At 43.2% G+C, this 19,396-nt stretch overlaps 11 pseudogenes; all 11 read left to right on the top strand.

Annotated features, from left to right (window-relative positions):
• Positions 1-1,095: 1,095 nt before the first annotated feature.
• LOC130289130 (U2 spliceosomal RNA) lies at positions 1,096-1,361 on the top strand (annotated as a pseudogene).
• Positions 1,362-2,831: 1,470 nt separating this feature from the next.
• On the top strand, positions 2,832-3,095 carry LOC130285716 (U2 spliceosomal RNA; annotated as a pseudogene).
• A 1,455-nt stretch (positions 3,096-4,550) lies between these two features.
• Positions 4,551-4,816, top strand: LOC130289118 (U2 spliceosomal RNA; annotated as a pseudogene).
• Positions 4,817-6,271: 1,455 nt separating this feature from the next.
• On the top strand, positions 6,272-6,535 carry LOC130285714 (U2 spliceosomal RNA; annotated as a pseudogene).
• Positions 6,536-8,009: 1,474 nt separating this feature from the next.
• LOC130285713 (U2 spliceosomal RNA) lies at positions 8,010-8,273 on the top strand (annotated as a pseudogene).
• Positions 8,274-9,729: 1,456 nt separating this feature from the next.
• LOC130287779 (U2 spliceosomal RNA) lies at positions 9,730-9,994 on the top strand (annotated as a pseudogene).
• Positions 9,995-11,458: 1,464 nt separating this feature from the next.
• Positions 11,459-11,722, top strand: LOC130285712 (U2 spliceosomal RNA; annotated as a pseudogene).
• Positions 11,723-13,199: 1,477 nt separating this feature from the next.
• On the top strand, positions 13,200-13,466 carry LOC130290037 (U2 spliceosomal RNA; annotated as a pseudogene).
• Positions 13,467-14,924: 1,458 nt separating this feature from the next.
• Positions 14,925-15,188, top strand: LOC130285711 (U2 spliceosomal RNA; annotated as a pseudogene).
• Positions 15,189-16,648: 1,460 nt separating this feature from the next.
• Positions 16,649-16,914, top strand: LOC130287634 (U2 spliceosomal RNA; annotated as a pseudogene).
• Positions 16,915-18,382: 1,468 nt separating this feature from the next.
• Positions 18,383-18,649, top strand: LOC130290036 (U2 spliceosomal RNA; annotated as a pseudogene).
• The last annotated feature ends 747 nt before the right edge of the window (positions 18,650-19,396 follow it).

Raw genomic sequence — 19,396 nt, 5'->3', positions numbered from 1 at the left:
GGATGGGAAATCCGCCATGAGGCATTTTTTTTAGAAACTGCTGCTCACAACCAATGTTGCAATGGAGTGTCTCCATCTGCTGGTGGTATTGGAAAGGCATTAGTGCTATGACAGGGTCTGAAGAAGAATAAGAAGAAGACGGAAAAAAATATATATAAAAAGAAAAAGAGAGAGAGAGAGAGAGACTGACTTAGTGAGCGAGTGAGTGAGAGAGTGAGAGTGAGTGAGAGTGAATGAGTGAGTGAGTGATTGAGTGAGTGAGTGAGTGAGTGAGTGAGAACAAATGAGTTAAAGCAAGTGAGTGAGAGAGATCGAATGAATGAAAGTCTGAATGACAGAAAGAAAAAAGGATGAAGAAAGAAGCATGAAGAAAAAAAAATGTATATGGAGTTGCTGACATGAGTGCAATCTACAAAGCCGTTGAGGCTGATCCTCATGGGAGGATTATTGCACCAGGACCCTTAGCACTTTTAAAATGCCATTCAATGCCACGGGCTAGATGTAAACTGCAGATGACCATGTTGTGGTAGTTACCATGGATACCCAAGTGATGTGTGAGCTAACACATAGGCCCAACAGATTCCAAGAAGGCCAGAATCACCAGCGGCACCACCATCGATTGTCAGGTCACCCGGATTCAGCAAATACCAGAGTCCAAAATGATGCAGGTTTATACTGTTAATTTTCAGTTTATCGTTACAGTTGGTGTTATTCCATGTCGGAAGGGACGCAGCTACAGCCAGTGGGGTAACTAGAGACAGGCAGGCAGCTATGTGCAACAAAGGTAGGCGTGTTGTTTTCATATGCAGATCTGAAATATTGTCTTATATGCAAGAGGAGGAGTGATGGGGGTTCAGGCAAAAGCCAGGCTATGGATTGCATTGCTAAATGCTCCATCAGAGTGCAATGGTCGCCTGTCCTTTTTTTAAGTGATGATGTGGGTTTAGCCTGTGCTGTATGTATGTATGGGTGGCTGACTGCCACCCACCCAGAAAGTGTATGGGAGGCTGGTTGGCTGCCAGCCTTCCTTCCATTCCTATGAGTAATGTGAGTGCTCATGAAGGGGACATGGTTGGGTCCACCCCTTTCCCGGTTATCCCCTCTAGGCCTTTTGGCTTAGATCAAGTGTAAAAAAAGAAAGGATCTTGCGACAGATTGCATCCTGAGGCACGTTTTTTTTTTTGTGTGAATACTTGCACTTGGGTGACTTGTGAGCACATACTGATACATACGTTCCCTATCTGGGGACCATAAATTAAATAGATTTTTGAGAAAGGGAGCTGATTTGGAAGCTTGCTTCTGTCGCCCTATGCATTGACCCGATGTGGCAGTATCTTCGGGTAGTGAACAGTGCACCACCCCATTCCAGTGTTAAACAAGAAAGATTCTCATTTAATCCTCCGTGGGTGAGAATTTGAGTTTGAGAATTGGAGACCAAAATGATGAGTTGCACTGACTGGTTTATGAACGTCTATTCATTTAGCGTTTTAATGACCATGTTTGCACACTGATTGGTGTAAAAAAATTAAATAAAACTAAATAATAATAATCTAGCACACCTGTGCAGGTTTGACATGACATGACAGGTAGCTGTCTTGTGGGTGGTGCTGAATCCTGTTAAATGACATGAGGGTCTCATGCCTATACACAAGGGTGTGTCATTGCTGTTGCTTGACCATGCATTGGTTTCTGTGGTCAGTGAATGATAAAAACAAAATTTACCATCCATTGATGGATGGGAAATCCGCCATGAGGCATTTGTTTTTAGAAACTGCTGCTCACAACCAATGTTGCAATGGAGTGTCTCCATCTGCTGGTGGTATTGGAAAGGCATTAGTGCTATGACAGGGTCTGAAGAAGAAGAAGAAGAAGAAGAAGACGGAAAAAAATATATATAAAAAGAAAAAGAGAGAGAGAGAGAGAGACTGACTTAGTGAGCGAGTGAGTGAGAGAGTGAGAGTGAGTGAGAGTGAATGAGTGAGTGAGTGATTGAGTGAGTGAGTGAGTGAGTGAGAACAAATGAGTTAAAGCAAGTGAGTGAGAGAGATCGAATGAATGAAAGTCTGAATGACAGAAAGAAAAAAGGATGAAGAAAGAAGCATGAAGAAAAAAAAATGTATATGGAGTTGCTGACATGAGTGCAATCTACAAAGCCGTTGAGGCTGATCCTCATGGGAGGATTATTGCACCAGGACCCTTAGCACTTTTAAAATGCCATTCAATGCCACGGGCTAGATGTAAACTGCAGATGACCATGTTGTGGTAGTTACCATGGATACCCAAGTGATGTGTGAGCTAACACATAGGCCCAACAGATTCCAAGAAGGCCAGAATCACCAGCGGCACCACCATCGATTGTCAGGTCACCCGGATTCAGCAAATACCAGAGTCCAAAATGATGCAGGTTTATACTGTTAATTTTCAGTTTATCGTTACAGTTGGTGTTATTCCATGTCGGAAGGGACGCAGCTACAGCCAGTGGGGTAACTAGAGACAGGCAGGCAGCTATGTGCAACAAAGGTAGGCGTGTTGTTTTCATATGCAGATCTGAAATATTGTCTTATATGCAAGAGGAGGAGTGATGGGGGTTCAGGCAAAAGCCAGGCTATGGATTGCATTGCTAAATGCTCCATCAGAGTGCAATGGTCGCCTGTCCTTTTTTTAAGTGATGATGTGGGTTTAGCCTGTGCTGTATGTATGTATGGGTGGCTGACTGCCACCCACCCAGAAAGTGTATGGGAGGCTGGTTGGCTGCCAGCCTTCCTTCCATTCCTATGAGTAATGTGAGTGCTCATGAAGGGGACATGGTTGGGTCCACCCCTTTCCCGGTTATCCCCTCTAGGCCTTTTGGCTTAGATCAAGTGTAAAAAAAGAAAGGATCTTGCGACAGATCGCATCCTGAGGCACGTTTTTTTTTGTGTGAATACTTGCACTTGGGTGACTTGTGAGCACATACTGATACATACGTTCCCTATCTGGGGACCATAAATTAAATGGATTTTTGAGAAAGGGAGCTGATTTGGAAGCTTGCTTCTGTCGCCCTATGCATTGACCCGATGTGGCAGTATCTTCGGGTAGTGAACAGTGCACCACCCCATTCCAGTGTTAAACAAGAAAGATTCTCATTTAATCCTCCGTGGGTGAGAATTTGAGTTTGAGAATTGGAGACCAAAATGATGAGTTGCACTGACTGGTTTATGAACGTCTATTCATTTAGCATTTTAATGACCATGTTTGCACACTGATTGGTGTAAAAAAATAAAATAAAACTAAATAATAATAATCTAGCACACCTGTGCAGGTTTGACATGACATGACAGGTAGCTGTCTTGTGGGTGGTGCTGAATCCTGTTAAATGGCATGAGGGTCTCATGCCTATACACAAGGGTGTGTCATTGCTGTTGCTTGACCATGCATTGGTTTCTGTGGTCAGTGAATGATAAAAACAAAATTTACCATCCATTGATGGATGGGAAATCCGCCATGAGGCATTTGTTTTTAGAAACTGCTGCTCACAACCAATGTTGCAATGGAGTGTCTCCATCTGCTGGTGGTATTGGAAAGGCATTAGTGCTATGACAGGGTCTGAAGAAGAAGAAGAAGACGGAAAAAAATATATATAAAAAGAAAAAGAGAGAGAGAGAGAGACTGACTTAGTGAGCGAGTGAGTGAGAGAGTGAGAGTGAGTGAGAGTGAATGAGTGAGTGAGTGATTGAGTGAGTGAGTGAGTGAGAACAAATGAGTTAAAGCAAGTGAGTGAGAGAGATCGAATGAATGAAAGTCTGAATGACAGAAAGAAAAAAGGATGAAGAAAGAAGCATGAAGAAAAAAAAATGTATATGGAGTTGCTGACATGAGTGCAATCTACAAAGCCGTTGAGGCTGATCCTCATGGGAGGATTATTGCACCAGGACCCTTAGCACTTTTAAAATGCCATTCAATGCCACGGGCTAGATGTAAACTGCAGATGACCATGTTGTAGTAGTTACCATGGATACCCAAGTGATGTGTGAGCTAACACATAGGCCCAACAGATTCCAAGAAGGCCAGAATCACCAGCGGCACCACCATCGATTGTCAGGTCACCCGGATTCAGCAAATACCAGAGTCCAAAATGATGCAGGTTTATACTGTTAATTTTCAGTTTATCGTTACAGTTGGTGTTATTCCATGTCGGAAGGGACGCAGCTACAGCCAGTGGGGTAACTAGAGACAGGCAGGCAGCTATGTGCAACAAAGGTAGGCGTGTTGTTTTCATATGCAGATCTGAAATATTGTCTTATATGCAAGAGGAGGAGTGATGGGGGTTCAGGCAAAAGCCAGGCTATGGATTGCATTGCTAAATGCTCCATCAGAGTGCAATGGTCGCCTGTCCTTTTTTTAAGTGATGATGTGGGTTTAGCCTGTGCTGTATGTATGTATGGGTGGCTGACTGCCACCCACCCAGAAAGTGTATGGGAGGCTGGTTGGCTGCCAGCCTTCCTTCCATTCCTATGAGTAATGTGAGTGCTCATGAAGGGGACATGGTTGGGTCCACCCCTTTCCCGGTTATCCCCTCTAGGCCTTTTGGCTTAGATCAAGTGTAAAAAAAGAAAGGATCTTGCGACAGATTGCATCCTGAGGCACGTTTTTTTTTTTGTGTGAATACTTGCACTTGGGTGACTTGTGAGCACATACTGATACATACGTTCCCTATCTGGGGACCATAAATTAAATAGATTTTTGAGAAAGGGAGCTGATTTGGAAGCTTGCTTCTGTCGCCCTATGCATTGACCCGATGTGGCAGTATCTTCGGGTAGTGAACAGTGCACCACCCCATTCCAGTGTTAAACAAGAAAGATTCTCATTTAATCCTCCGTGGGTGAGAATTTGAGTTTGAGAATTGGAGACCAAAATGATGAGTTGCACTGACTGGTTTATGAACGTCTATTCATTTAGCGTTTTAATGACCATGTTTGCACACTGATTGGTGTAAAAAAATTAAATAAAACTAAATAATAATAATCTAGCACACCTGTGCAGGTTTGACATGACATGACAGGTAGCTGTCTTGTGGGTGGTGCTGAATCCTGTTAAATGACATGAGGGTCTCATGCCTATACACAAGGGTGTGTCATTGCTGTTGCTTGACCATGCATTGGTTTCTGTGGTCAGTGAATGATAAAAACAAAATTTACCATCCATTGATGGATGGGAAATCCGCCATGAGGCATTTGTTTTTAGAAACTGCTGCTCACAACCAATGTTGCAATGGAGTGTCTCCATCTGCTGGTGGTATTGGAAAGGCATTAGTGCTATGACAGGGTCTGAAGAAGAAGAAGAAGACGGAAAAAAATATATATAAAAAGAAAAAGAGAGAGAGAGAGAGACTGACTTAGTGAGCGAGTGAGTGAGAGAGTGAGAGTGAGTGAGAGTGAATGAGTGAGTGAGTGATTGAGTGAGTGAGTGAGTGAGAACAAATGAGTTAAAGCAAGTGAGTGAGAGAGATCGAATGAATGAAAGTCTGAATGACAGAAAGAAAAAAGGATGAAGAAAGAAGCATGAAGAAAAAAAAATGTATATGGAGTTGCTGACATGAGTGCAATCTACAAAGCCGTTGAGGCTGATCCTCATGGGAGGATTATTGCACCAGGACCCTTAGCACTTTTAAAATGCCATTCAATGCCACGGGCTAGATGTAAACTGCAGATGACCATGTTGTAGTAGTTACCATGGATACCCAAGTGATGTGTGAGCTAACACATAGGCCCAACAGATTCCAAGAAGGCCAGAATCACCAGCGGCACCACCATCGATTGTCAGGTCACCCGGATTCAGCAAATACCAGAGTCCAAAATGATGCAGGTTTATACTGTTAATTTTCAGTTTATCGTTACAGTTGGTGTTATTCCATGTCGGAAGGGCCGCAGCTACAGCCAGTGGGGTAACTAGAGACAGGCAGGCAGCTATGTGCAACAAAGGTAGGCGTGTTGTTTTCATATGCAGATCTGAAATATTGTCTTATATGCAAGAGGAGGAGTGATTGGGGTTCAGGCAAAAGCCAGGCTATGGATTGCATTGCTAAATGCTCCATCAGAGTGCAATGGTCGCCTGTCCTTTTTTTAAGTGATGATGTGGGTTTAGCCTGTGCTGTATGTATGTATGGGTGGCTGACTGCCACCCACCCAGAAAGTGTATGGGAGGCTGGTTGGCTGCCAGCCTTCCTTCCATTCCTATGAGTAATGTGAGTGCTCATGAAGGGGACATGGTTGGGTCCACCCCTTTCCCGGTTATCCCCTCTAGGCCTTTTGGCTTAGATCAAGTGTAAAAAAAGAAAGGATCTTGCGACAGATCGCATCCTGAGGCACGTTTTTTTTTGTGTGAATACTTGCACTTGGGTGACTTGTGAGCACATACTGATACATACGTTCCCTATCTGGGGACCATAAATTAAATGGATTTTTGAGAAAGGGAGCTGATTTGGAAGCTTGCTTCTGTCGCCCTATGCATTGACCCGATGTGGCAGTATCTTCGGGTAGTGAACAGTGCACCACCCCATTCCAGTGTTAAACAAGAAAGATTCTCATTTAATCCTCCGTGGGTGAGAATTTGAGTTTGAGAATTGGAAACCAAAATGATGAGTTGCACTGACTGGTTTATGAACGTCTATTCATTTAGCGTTTTAATGACCATGTTTGCACACTGATTGGTGTAAAAAAATAAAATAAAACTAAATAATAATAATCTAGCACACCTGTGCAGGTTTGACATGACATGACAGGTAGCTGTCTTGTGGGTGGTGCTGAATCCTGTTAAATGACATGAGGGTCTCATGCCTATACACAAGGGTGTGTCATTGCTGTTGCTTGACCATGCATTGGTTTCTGTGGTCAGTGAATGATAAAAACAAAATTTACCATCCATTGATGGATGGGAAATCCGCCATGAGGCATTTGTTTTTAGAAACTGCTGCTCACAACCAATGTTGCAATGGAGTGTCTCCATCTGCTGGTGGTATTGGAAAGGCATTAGTGCTATGACAGGGTCTGAAGAAGAAGAAGAAGAAGAAGAAGAAGAAGACGGAAAAAAATATATATAAAAAGAAAAAGAGAGAGAGAGAGAGACTGACTTAGTGAGCGAGTGAGTGAGAGAGTGAGAGTGAGTGAGAGTGAATGAGTGAGTGAGTGATTGAGTGAGTGAGTGAGTGAGTGAGAACAAATGAGTTAAAGCAAGTGAGTGAGAGAGATCGAATGAATGAAAGTCTGAATGACAGAAAGAAAAAAGGATGAAGAAAGAAGCATGAAGAAAAAAAAATGTATATGGAGTTGCTGACATGAGTGCAATCTACAAAGCCGTTGAGGCTGATCCTCATGGGAGGATTATTGCACCAGGACCCTTAGCACTTTTAAAATGCCATTCAATGCCACGAGCTAGATGTAAACTGCAGATGACCATGTTGTGGTAGTTACCATGGATACCCAAGTGATGTGTGAGCTAACACATAGGCCCAACAGATTCCAAGAAGGCCAGAATCACCAGCGGCACCACCATCGATTGTCAGGTCACCCGGATTCAGCAAATACCAGAGTCCAAAATGATGCAGGTTTATACTGTTAATTTTCAGTTTATCGTTACAGTTGGTGTTATTCCATGTCGGAAGGGCCGCAGCTACAGCCAGTGGGGTAACTAGAGACAGGCAGGCAGCTATGTGCAACAAAGGTAGGCGTGTTGTTTTCATATGCAGATCTGAAATATTGTCTTATATGCAAGAGGAGGAGTGATGGGGGTTCAGGCAAAAGCCAGGCTATGGATTGCATTGCTAAATGCTCCATCAGAGTGCAATGGTCGCCTGTCCTTTTTTTAAGTGATGATGTGGGTTTAGCCTGTGCTGTATGTATGTATGGGTGGCTGACTGCCACCCACCCAGAAAGTGTATGGGAGGCTGGTTGGCTGCCAGCCTTCCTTCCATTCCTATGAGTAATGTGAGTGCTCATGAAGGGGACATGGTTGGGTCCACCCCTTTCCCGGTTATCCCCTCTAGGCCTTTTGGCTTAGATCAAGTGTAAAAAAAGAAAGGATCTTGCGACAGATCGCATCCTGAGGCACGTTTTTTTTTGTGTGAATACTTGCACTTGGGTGACTTGTGAGCACATACTGATACATACGTTCCCTATCTGGGGACCATAAATTAAATGGATTTTTGAGAAAGGGAGCTGATTTGGAAGCTTGCTTCTGTCGCCCTATGCATTGACCCGATGTGGCAGTATCTTCGGGTAGTGAACAGTGCACCACCCCATTCCAGTGTTAAACAAGAAAGATTCTCATTTAATCCTCCGTGGGTGAGAATTTGAGTTTGAGAATTGGAGACCAAAATGATGAGTTGCACTGACTGGTTTATGAACGTCTATTCATTTAGCGTTTTAATGACCATGTTTGCACACTGATTGGTGTAAAAAAATAAAATAAAACTAAATAATAATAATCTAGCACACCTGTGCAGGTTTGACATGACATGACAGGTAGCTGTCTTGTGGGTGGTGCTGAATCCTGTTAAATGGCATGAGGGTCTCATGCCTATACACAAGGGTGTGTCATTGCTGTTGCTTGACCATGCATTGGTTTCTGTGGTCAGTGAATGATAAAAACAAAATTTACCATCCATTGATGGATGGGAAATCCGCCATGAGGCATTTTTTTTAGAAACTGCTGCTCACAACCAATGTTGCAATGGAGTGTCTCCATCTGCTGGTGGTATTGGAAAGGCATTAGTGCTATGACAGGGTCTGAAGAAGAAGAAGAAGACGGAAAAAAATATATATAAAAAGAAAAAGAGAGAGAGAGAGACTGACTTAGTGAGCGAGTGAGTGAGAGAGTGAGAGTGAGTGAGAGTGAATGAGTGAGTGAGTGATTGAGTGAGTGAGTGAGTGAGTGAGAACAAATGAGTTAAAGCAAGTGAGTGAGAGAGATCGAATGAATGAAAGTCTGAATGACAGAAAGAAAAAAGGATGAAGAAAGAAGCATGAAGAAAAAAAAATGTATATGGAGTTGCTGACATGAGTGCAATCTACAAAGCCGTTGAGGCTGATCCTCATGGGAGGATTATTGCACCAGGACCCTTAGCACTTTTAAAATGCCATTCAATGCCACGGGCTAGATGTAAACTGCAGATGACCATGTTGTGGTAGTTACCATGGATACCCAAGTGATGTGTGAGCTAACACATATGCCCAACAGATTCCAAGAAGGCCAGAATCACCAGCGGCACCACCATCGATTGTCAGGTCACCCGGATTCAGCAAATACCAGAGTCCAAAATGATGCAGGTTTATACTGTTAATTTTCAGTTTATCGTTACAGTTGGTGTTATTCCATGTCGGAAGGGACGCAGCTACAGCCAGTGGGGTAACTAGAGACAGGCAGGCAGCTATGTGCAACAAAGGTAGGCGTGTTGTTTTCATATGCAGATCTGAAATATTGTCTTATATGCAAGAGGAGGAGTGATGGGGGTTCAGGCAAAAGCCAGGCTATGGATTGCATTGCTAAATGCTCCATCAGAGTGCAATGGTCGCCTGTCCTTTTTTTAAGTGATGATGTGGGTTTAGCCTGTGCTGTATGTATGTATGGGTGGCTGACTGCCACCCACCCAGAAAGTGTATGGGAGGCTGGTTGGCTGCCAGCCTTCCTTCCATTCCTATGAGTAATGTGAGTGCTCATGAAGGGGACATGGTTGGGTCCACCCCTTTCCCGGTTATTCCCTCTAGGCCTTTTGGCTTAGATCAAGTGTAAAAAAAGAAAGGATCTTGCGACAGATCGCATCCTGAGGCACGTTTTTTTTTTGTATGAATACTTGCACTTGGGTGACTTGTGAGCACATACTGATACATACGTTCCCTATCTGGGGACCATAAATTAAATGGATTTTTGAGAAAGGGAGCTGATTTGGAAGCTTGCTTCTGTCGCCCTATGCATTGACCCGATGTGGCAGTATCTTCGGGTAGTGAACAGTGCACCACCTCATTCCAGTGTTAAACAAGAAAGATTCTCATTTAATCCTCCGTGGGTGAGAATTTGAGTTTGAGAATTGGAGACCAAAATGATGAGTTGCACTGACTGGTTTATGAACGTCTATTCATTTAGCGTTTTAATGACCATGTTTGCACACTGATTGGTGTAAAAAAATAAAATAAAACTAAATAATAATAATCTAGCACACCTGTGCAGGTTTGACATGACATGACAGGTAGCTGTCTTGTGGGTGGTGCTGAATCCTGTTAAATGACATGAGGGTCTCATGCCTATACACAAGGGTGTGTCATTGCTGTTGCTTGACCATGCATTGGTTTCTGTGGTCAGTGAATGATAAAAACAAAATTTACCATCCATTGATGGATGGGAAATCCGCCATGAGGCATTTGTTTTTGGAAACTGCTGCTCACAACCAATGTTGCAATGGAGTGTCTCCATCTGCTGGTGGTATTGGAAAGGCATTAGTGCTATGACAGGGTCTGAAGAAGAAGAAGAAGAAGACGGAAAAAAATATATATAAAAAGAAAAAAAGAGAGAGAGAGAGAGACTGACTTAGTGAGCGAGTGAGTGAGAGAGTGAGAGTGAGTGAGAGTGAATGAGTGAGTGAGTGATTGAGTGAGTGAGTGAGTGAGTGAGAACAAATGAGTTAAAGCAAGTGAGTGAGAGAGATCGAATGAATGAAAGTCTGAATGACAGAAAGAAAAAAGGATGAAGAAAGAAGCATGAAGAAAAAAAAATGTATATGGAGTTGCTGACATGAGTGCAATCTACAAAGCCGTTGAGGCTGATCCTCATGGGAGGATTATTGCACCAGGACCCTTAGCACTTTTAAAATGCCATTCAATGCCACGGGCTAGATGTAAACTGCAGATGACCATGTTGTGGTAGTTACCATGGATACCCAAGTGATGTGTGAGCTAACACATAGGCCCAACAGATTCCAAGAAGGCCAGAATCACCAGCGGCACCACCATCGATTGTCAGGTCACCCGGATTCAGCAAATACCAGAGTCCAAAATGATGCAGGTTTATACTGTTAATTTTCAGTTTATCGTTACAGTTGGTGTTATTCCATGTCGGAAGGGACGCAGCTACAGCCAGTGGGGTAACTAGAGACAGGCAGGCAGCTATGTGCAACAAAGGTAGGCGTGTTGTTTTCATATGCAGATCTGAAATATTGTCTTATATGCAAGAGGAGGAGTGATGGGGGTTCAGGCAAAAGCCAGGCTATGGATTGCATTGCTAAATGCTCCATCAGAGTGCAATGGTCGCCTGTCCTTTTTTTAAGTGATGATGTGGGTTTAGCCTGTGCTGTATGTATGTATGGGTGGCTGACTGCCACCCACCCAGAAAGTGTATGGGAGGCTGGTTGGCTGCCAGCCTTCCTTCCATTCCTATGAGTAATGTGAGTGCTCATGAAGGGGACATGGTTGGGTCCACCCCTTTCCCGGTTATCCCCTCTAGGCCTTTTGGCTTAGATCAAGTGTAAAAAAAGAAAGGATCTTGCGACAGATCGCATCCTGAGGCACGTTTTTTTTTGTGTGAATACTTGCACTTGGGTGACTTGTGAGCACATACTGATACATACGTTCCCTATCTGGGGACCATAAATTAAATGGATTTTTGAGAAAGGGAGCTGATTTGGAAGCTTGCTTCTGTCGCCCTATGCATTGACCCGATGTGGCAGTATCTTCGGGTAGTGAACAGTGCACCACCCCATTCCAGTGTTAAACAAGAAAGATTCTCATTTAATCCTCCGTGGGTGAGAATTTGAGTTTGAGAATTGGAGACCAAAATGATGAGTTGCACTGACTGGTTTATGAACGTCTATTCATTTAGCGTTTTAATGACCATGTTTGCACACTGATTGGTGTAAAAAAATAAAATAAAACTAAATAATAATAATCTAGCACACCTGTGCAGGTTTGACATGACATGACAGGTAGCTGTCTTGTGGGTGGTGCTGAATCCTGTTAAATGACATGAGGGTCTCATGCCTATACACAAGGGTGTGTCATTGCTGTTGCTTGACCATGCATTGGTTTCTGTGGTCAGTGAATGATAAAAACAAAATTTACCATCCATTGATGGATGGGAAATCCACCATGAGGCATTTGTTTTTAGAAACTGCTGCTCACAACCAATGTTGCAATGGAGTGTCTCCATCTGCTGGTGGTATTGGAAAGGCATTAGTGCTATGACAGGGTCTGAAGAAGAAGAAGAAGAAGAAGAAGAAGAAGAAGACGGAAAAAAATAAATATAAAAAGAAAAAGAGAGAGAGAGAGAGAGAGAGACTGACTTAGTGAGCGAGTGAGTGAGAGAGTGAGAGTGAATGAGTGAGTGAGTGATTGAGTGAGTGAGTGAGTGAGTGAGAACAAATGAGTTAAAGCAAGTGAGTGAGAGAGATCGAATGAATGAAAGTCTGAATGACAGAAAGAAAAAAGGATGAAGAAAGAAGCATGAAGAAAAAAAAATGTATATGGAGTTGCTGACATGAGTGCAATCTACAAAGCCGTTGAGGCTGATCCTCATGGGAGGATTATTGCACCAGGACCCTTAGCACTTTTAAAATGCCATTCAATGCCACGGGCTAGATGTAAACTGCAGATGACCATGTTGTGGTAGTTACCATGGATACCCAAGTGATGTGTGAGCTAACACATAGGCCCAACAGATTCCAAGAAGGCCAGAATCACCAGCGGCACCACCATCGATTGTCAGGTCACCCGGATTCAGCAAATACCAGAGTCCAAAATGATGCAGGTTTATACTGTTAATTTTCAGTTTATCGTTACAGTTGGTGTTATTCCATGTCGGAAGGGACGCAGCTACAGCCAGTGGGGTAACTAGAGACAGGCAGGCAGCTATGTGCAACAAAGGTAGGCGTGTTGTTTTCATATGCAGATCTGAAATATTGTCTTATATGCAAGAGGAGGAGTGATGGGGGTTCAGGCAAAAGCCAGGCTATGGATTGCATTGCTAAATGCTCCATCAGAGTGCAATGGTCGCCTGTCCTTTTTTTAAGTGATGATGTGGGTTTAGCCTGTGCTGTATGTATGTATGTATGGGTGGCTGACTGCCACCCACCCAGAAAGTGTATGGGAGGCTGGTTGGCTGCCAGCCTTCCTTCCATTCCTATGAGTAATGTGAGTGCTCATGAAGGGGACATGGTTGGGTCCACCCCTTTCCCGATTATCCCCTCTAGGCCTTTTTTTTTCTTAGATCAAGTGTAAAAAAAGAAAGGATCTTGCGACAGATCGCATCCTGAGGCACGTTTTTTTTTGTGTGAATACTTGCACTTGGGTGACTTGTGAGCACATACTGATACATACGTTCCCTATCTGGGGACCATAAATTAAATGGATTTTTGAGAAAGGGAGCTGATTTGGAAGCTTGCTTCTGTCGCCCTATGCATTGACCCGATGTGGCAGTATCTTCGGGTAGTGAACAGTGCACCACCCCATTCCAGTGTTAAACAAGAAAGATTCTCATTTAATCCTCCGTGGGTGAGAATTTGAGTTTGAGAATTGGAGACCAAAATGATGAGTTGCACTGACTGGTTTATGAACGTCTATTCATTTAGCGTTTTAATGACCATGTTTGCACACTGATTGGTGTAAAAAAATAAAATAAAACTAAATAATAATAATCTAGCACACCTGTGCAGGTTTGACATGACATGACAGGTAGCTGTCTTGTGGGTGGTGCTGAATCCTGTTAAATGACATGAGGGTCTCATGCCTATACACAAGGGTGTGTCATTGCTGTTGCTTGACCATGCATTGGTTTCTGTGGTCAGTGAATGATAAAAACAAAATTTACCATCCATTGATGGATGGGAAATCCGCCATGAGGCATTTGTTTTTAGAAACTGCTGCTCACAACCAATGTTGCAATGGAGTGTCTCCATCTGCTGGTGGTATTGGAAAGGCATTAGTGCTATGACAGGGTCTGAAGAAGAAGAAGACGGAAAAAAATATATATAAAAAGAAAAAGAGAGAGAGAGAGAGAGACTGACTTAGTGAGCGAGTGAGTGAGAGAGTGAGAGTGAGTGAGAGTGAATGAGTGAGTGAGTGATTGAGTGAGTGAGTGAGTGAGTGAGAACAAATGAGTTAAAGCAAGTGAGTGAGAGAGATCGAATGAATGAAAGTCTGAATGACAGAAAGAAAAAAGGATGAAGAAAGAAGCATGAAGAAAAAAAAATGTATATGGAGTTGCTGACATGAGTGCAATCTACAAAGCCGTTGAGGCTGATCCTCATGGGAGGATTATTGCACCAGGACCCTTAGCACTTTTAAAATGCCATTCAATGCCACGGGCTAGATGTAAACTGCAGATGACCATGTTGTGGTAGTTACCATGGATACCCAAGTGATGTGTGAGCTAACACATAGGCCCAACAGATTCCAAGAAGGCCAGAATCACCAGCGGCACCACCATCGATTGTCAGGTCACCCGGATTCAGCAAATACCAGAGTCCAAAATGATGCAGGTTTATACTGTTAATTTTCAGTTTATCGTTACAGTTGGTGTTATTCCATGTCGGAAGGGACGCAGCTACAGCCAGTGGGGTAACTAGAGACAGGCAGGCAGCTATGTGCAACAAAGGTAGGCGTGTTGTTTTCATATGCAGATCTGAAATATTGTCTTATATGCAAGAGGAGGAGTGATGGGGGTTCAGGCAAAAGCCAGGCTATGGATTGAATTGCTAAATGCTCCATCAGAGTGCAATGGTCGCCTGTCCTTTTTTTAAGTGATGATGTGGGTTTAGCCTGTGCTGTATGTATGTATGGGTGGCTGACTGCCACCCACCCAGAAAGTGTATGGGAGGCTGGTTGGCTGCCAGCCTTCCTTCCATTCCTATGAGTAATGTGAGTGCTCATGAATGGGACATGGTTGGGTCCACCCCTTTCCCGGTTATCCCCTCTAGGCCTTTTGGCTTAGATCAAGTGTAAAAAAAGAAAGGATCTTGCGACAGATCGCATCCTGAGGCACGTTTTTTTTTGTGTGAATACTTGCACTTGGGTGACTTGTGAGCACATACTGATACATACGTTCCCTATCTGGGGACCATAAATTAAATGGATTTTTGAGAAAGGGAGCTGATTTGGAAGCTTGCTTCTGTCGCCCTATGCATTGACCCGATGTGGCAGTATCTTCGGGTAGTGAACAGTGCACCACCCCATTCCAGTGTTAAACAAGAAAGATTCTCATTTAATCCTCCGTGGGTGAGAATTTGAGTTTGAGAATTGGAGACCAAAATGATGAGTTGCACTGACTGGTTTATGAACGTCTATTCATTTAGCGTTTTAATAACCATGTTTGCACACTGATTGGTGTAAAAAAATAAAAGAAAACGAAATAATAATAATCTAGCACACCTGTGCAGGTTTGACATGACATGACAGGTAGCTGTCTTGTGGGTGGTGCTGAATCCTGTTAAATGACATGAGGGTCTCATGCCTATACACAAGGGTGTGTCATTGCTGTTGCTTGACCATGCATTGGTTTCTGTGGTCAGTGAATGATAAAAACAAAATTTACCATCCATTGATGGATGGGAAATCCGCCATGAGGCATTTGTTTTTAGAAACTGCTGCTCACAACCAATGTTGCAATGGAGTGTCTCCATCTGCTGGTGGTATTGGAAAGGCATTAGTGCTATGACAGGGTCTGAAGAAGAAGAAGAAGAAGACGGAAAAAAATATATATAAAAAGAAAAAGAGAGAGAGAGAGAGAGACTGACTTAGTGAGCGAGTGAGTGAGAGAGTGAGAGTGAGTGAGAGTGAATGAGTGAGTGAGTGATTGAGTGAGTGAGTGAGTGAGAACAAATGAGTTAAAGCAAGTGAGTGAGAGAGATCGAATGAATGAAAGTCTGAATGACAGAAAGAAAAAAGGATGAAGAAAGAAGCATGAAGAAAAAAAAATGTATATGGAGTTGCTGACATGAGTGCAATCTACAAAGCCGTTGAGGCTGATCCTCATGGGAGGATTATTGCACCAGGACCCTTAGCACTTTTAAAATGCCATTCAATGCCACGGGCTAGATGTAAACTGCAGATGACCATGTTGTGGTAGTTACCATGGATACCCAAGTGATGTGTGAGCTAACACATATGCCCAACAGATTCCAAGAAGGCCAGAATCACCAGCGGCACCACCATCGATTGTCAGGTCACCCGGATTCAGCAAATACCAGAGTCCAAAATGATGCAGGTTTATACTGTTAATTTTCAGTTTATCGTTACAGTTGGTGTTATTCCATGTCGGAAGGGACGCAGCTACAGCCAGTGGGGTAACTAGAGACAGGCAGGCAGCTATGTGCAACAAAGGTAGGCGTGTTGTTTTCATATGCAGATCTGAAATATTGTCTTATATGCAAGAGGAGGAGTGATGGGGGTTCAGGCAAAAGCCAGGCTATGGATTGCATTGCTAAATGCTCCATCAGAGTGCAATGGTCGCCTGTCCTTTTTTTAAGTGATGATGTGGGTTTAGCCTGTGCTGTATGTATGTATGGGTGGCTGACTGCCACCCACCCAGAAAGTGTATGGGAGGCTGGTTGGCTGCCAGCCTTCCTTCCATTCCTATGAGTAATGTGAGTGCTCATGAAGGGGACATGGTTGGGTCCACCCCTTTACCGGTTATCCCCTCTAGGCCTTTTGGCTTAGATCAAGTGTAAAAAAAGAAAGGATCTTGCGACAGATCGCATCCTGAGGCACGTTTTTTTTTTTGTGTGAATACTTGCACTTGGGTGACTTGTGAGCACATACTGATACATACGTTCCCTATCTGGGGACCATAAATTAAATGGATTTTTGAGAAAGGGAGCTGATTTGGAAGCTTGCTTCTGTCGCCCTATGCATTGACCCGATGTGGCAGTATCTTCGGGTAGTGAACAGTGCACCACCTCATTCCAGTGTTAAACAAGAAAGATTCTCATTTAATCCTCCGTGGGTGAGAATTTGAGTTTGAGAATTGGAGACCAAAATGATGAGTTGCACTGACTGGTTTATGAACGTCTATTCATTTAGCGTTTTAATGACCATGTTTGCACACTGATTGGTGTAAAAAAATAAAATAAAACTAAATAATAATAATCTAGCACACCTGTGCAGGTTTGACATGACATGACAGGTAGCTGTCTTGTGGGTGGTGCTGAATCCTGTTAAATGACATGAGGGTCTCATGCCTATACACAAGGGTGTGTCATTGCTGTTGCTTGACCATGCATTGGTTTCTGTGGTCAGTGAATGATAAAAACAAAATTTACCATCCATTGATGGATGGGAAATCCGCCATGAGGCATTTGTTTTTGGAAACTGCTGCTCACAACCAATGTTGCAATGGAGTGTCTCCATCTGCTGGTGGTATTGGAAAGGCATTAGTGCTATGACAGGGTCTGAAGAAGAAGAAGAAGAAGACGGAAAAAAATATATATAAAAAGAAAAAAAGAGAGAGAGAGAGAGACTGACTTAGTGAGCGAGTGAGTGAGAGAGTGAGAGTGAGTGAGAGTGAATGAGTGAGTGAGTGATTGAGTGAGTGAGTGAGTGAGTGAGTGAGAACAAATGAGTTAAAGCAAGTGAGTGAGAGAGATCGAATGAATGAAAGTCTGAATGACAGAAAGAAAAAAGGATGAAGAAAGAAGCATGAAGAAAAAAAAATGTATATGGAGTTGCTGACATGAGTGCAATCTACAAAGCCGTTGAGGCTGATCCTCATGGGAGGATTATTGCACCAGGACCCTTAGCACTTTTAAAATGCCATTCAATGCCACGGGCTAGATGTAAACTGCAGATGACCATGTTGTGGTAGTTACCATGGATACCCAAGTGATGTGTGAGCTAACACATAGGCCCAACAGATTCCAAGAAGGCCAGAATCACCAGCGGCACCACCATCGATTGTCAGGTCACCCGGATTCAGCAAATACCAGAGTCCAAAATGATGCAGGTTTATACTGTTAATTTTCAGTTTATCGTTACAGTTGGTGTTATTCCATGTCGGAAGGGACGCAGCTACAGCCAGTGGGGTAACTAGAGACAGGCAGGCAGCTATGTGCAACAAAGGTAGGCGTGTTGTTTTCATATGCAGATCTGAAATATTGTCTTATATGCAAGAGGAGGAGTGATGGGGGTTCAGGCAAAAGCCAGGCTATGGATTGCATTGCTAAATGCTCCATCAGAGTGCAATGGTCGCCTGTCCTTTTTTTAAGTGATGATGTGGGTTTAGCCTGTGCTGTATGTATGTATGGGTGGCTGACTGCCACCCACCCAGAAAGTGTATGGGAGGCTGGTTGGCTGCCAGCCTTCCTTCCATTCCTATGAGTAATGTGAGTGCTCATGAAGGGGACATGGTTGGGTCCACCCCTTTCCCGATTATCCCCTCTAGGCCTTTTTTTTTCTTAGATCAAGTGTAAAAAAAGAAAGGATCTTGCGACAGATCGCATCCTGAGGCACGTTTTTTTTTGTGTGAATACTTGCACTTGGGTGACTTGTGAGCACATACTGATACATACGTTCCCTATCTGGGGACCATAAATTAAATGGATTTTTGAGAAAGGGAGCTGATTTGGAAGCTTGCTTCTGTCGCCCTATGCATTGACCCGATGTGGCAGTATCTTCGGGTAGTGAACAGTGCACCACCCCATTCCAGTGTTAAACAAGAAAGATTCTCATTTAATCCTCCGTGGGTGAGAATTTGAGTTTGAGAATTGGAGACCAAAATGATGAGTTGCACTGACTGGTTTATGAACGTCTATTCATTTAGCGTTTTAATGACCATGTTTGCACACTGATTGGTGTAAAAAAATAAAATAAAACTAAATAATAATAATCTAGCACACCTGTGCAGGTTTGACATGACATGACAGGTAGCTGTCTTGTGGGTGGTGCTGAATCCTGTTAAATGACATGAGGGTCTCATGCCTATACACAAGGGTGTGTCATTGCTGTTGCTTGACCATGCATTGGTTTCTGTGGTCAGTGAATGATAAAAACAAAATTTACCATCCATTGATGGATGGGAAATCCGCCATGAGGCATTTGTTTTTAGAAACTGCTGCTCACAACCAATGTTGCAATGGAGTGTCTCCATCTGCTGGTGGTATTGGAAAGGCATTAGTGCTATGACAGGGTCTGAAGAAGAAGAAGACGGAAAAAAATATATATAAAAAGAAAAAGAGAGAGAGAGAGAGAGAGACTGACTTAGTGAGCGAGTGAGTGAGAGAGTGAGAGTGAGTGAGAGTGAATGAGTGAGTGAGTGATTGAGTGAGTGAGTGAGTGAGAACAAATGAGTTAAAGCAAGTGAGTGAGAGAGATCGAATGAATGAAAGTCTGAATGACAGAAAGAAAAAAGGATGAAGAAAGAAGCATGAAGAAAAAAAAATGTATAT

The sequence above is a fragment of the Hyla sarda genome, chromosome 8 (assembly GCF_029499605.1).
Source record: "Hyla sarda isolate aHylSar1 chromosome 8, aHylSar1.hap1, whole genome shotgun sequence".
In the NCBI taxonomy this organism is placed as follows: domain Eukaryota; kingdom Metazoa; phylum Chordata; class Amphibia; order Anura; family Hylidae; genus Hyla; species Hyla sarda.
This window is presented reverse-complemented; position numbering and strand designations above follow the sequence as displayed.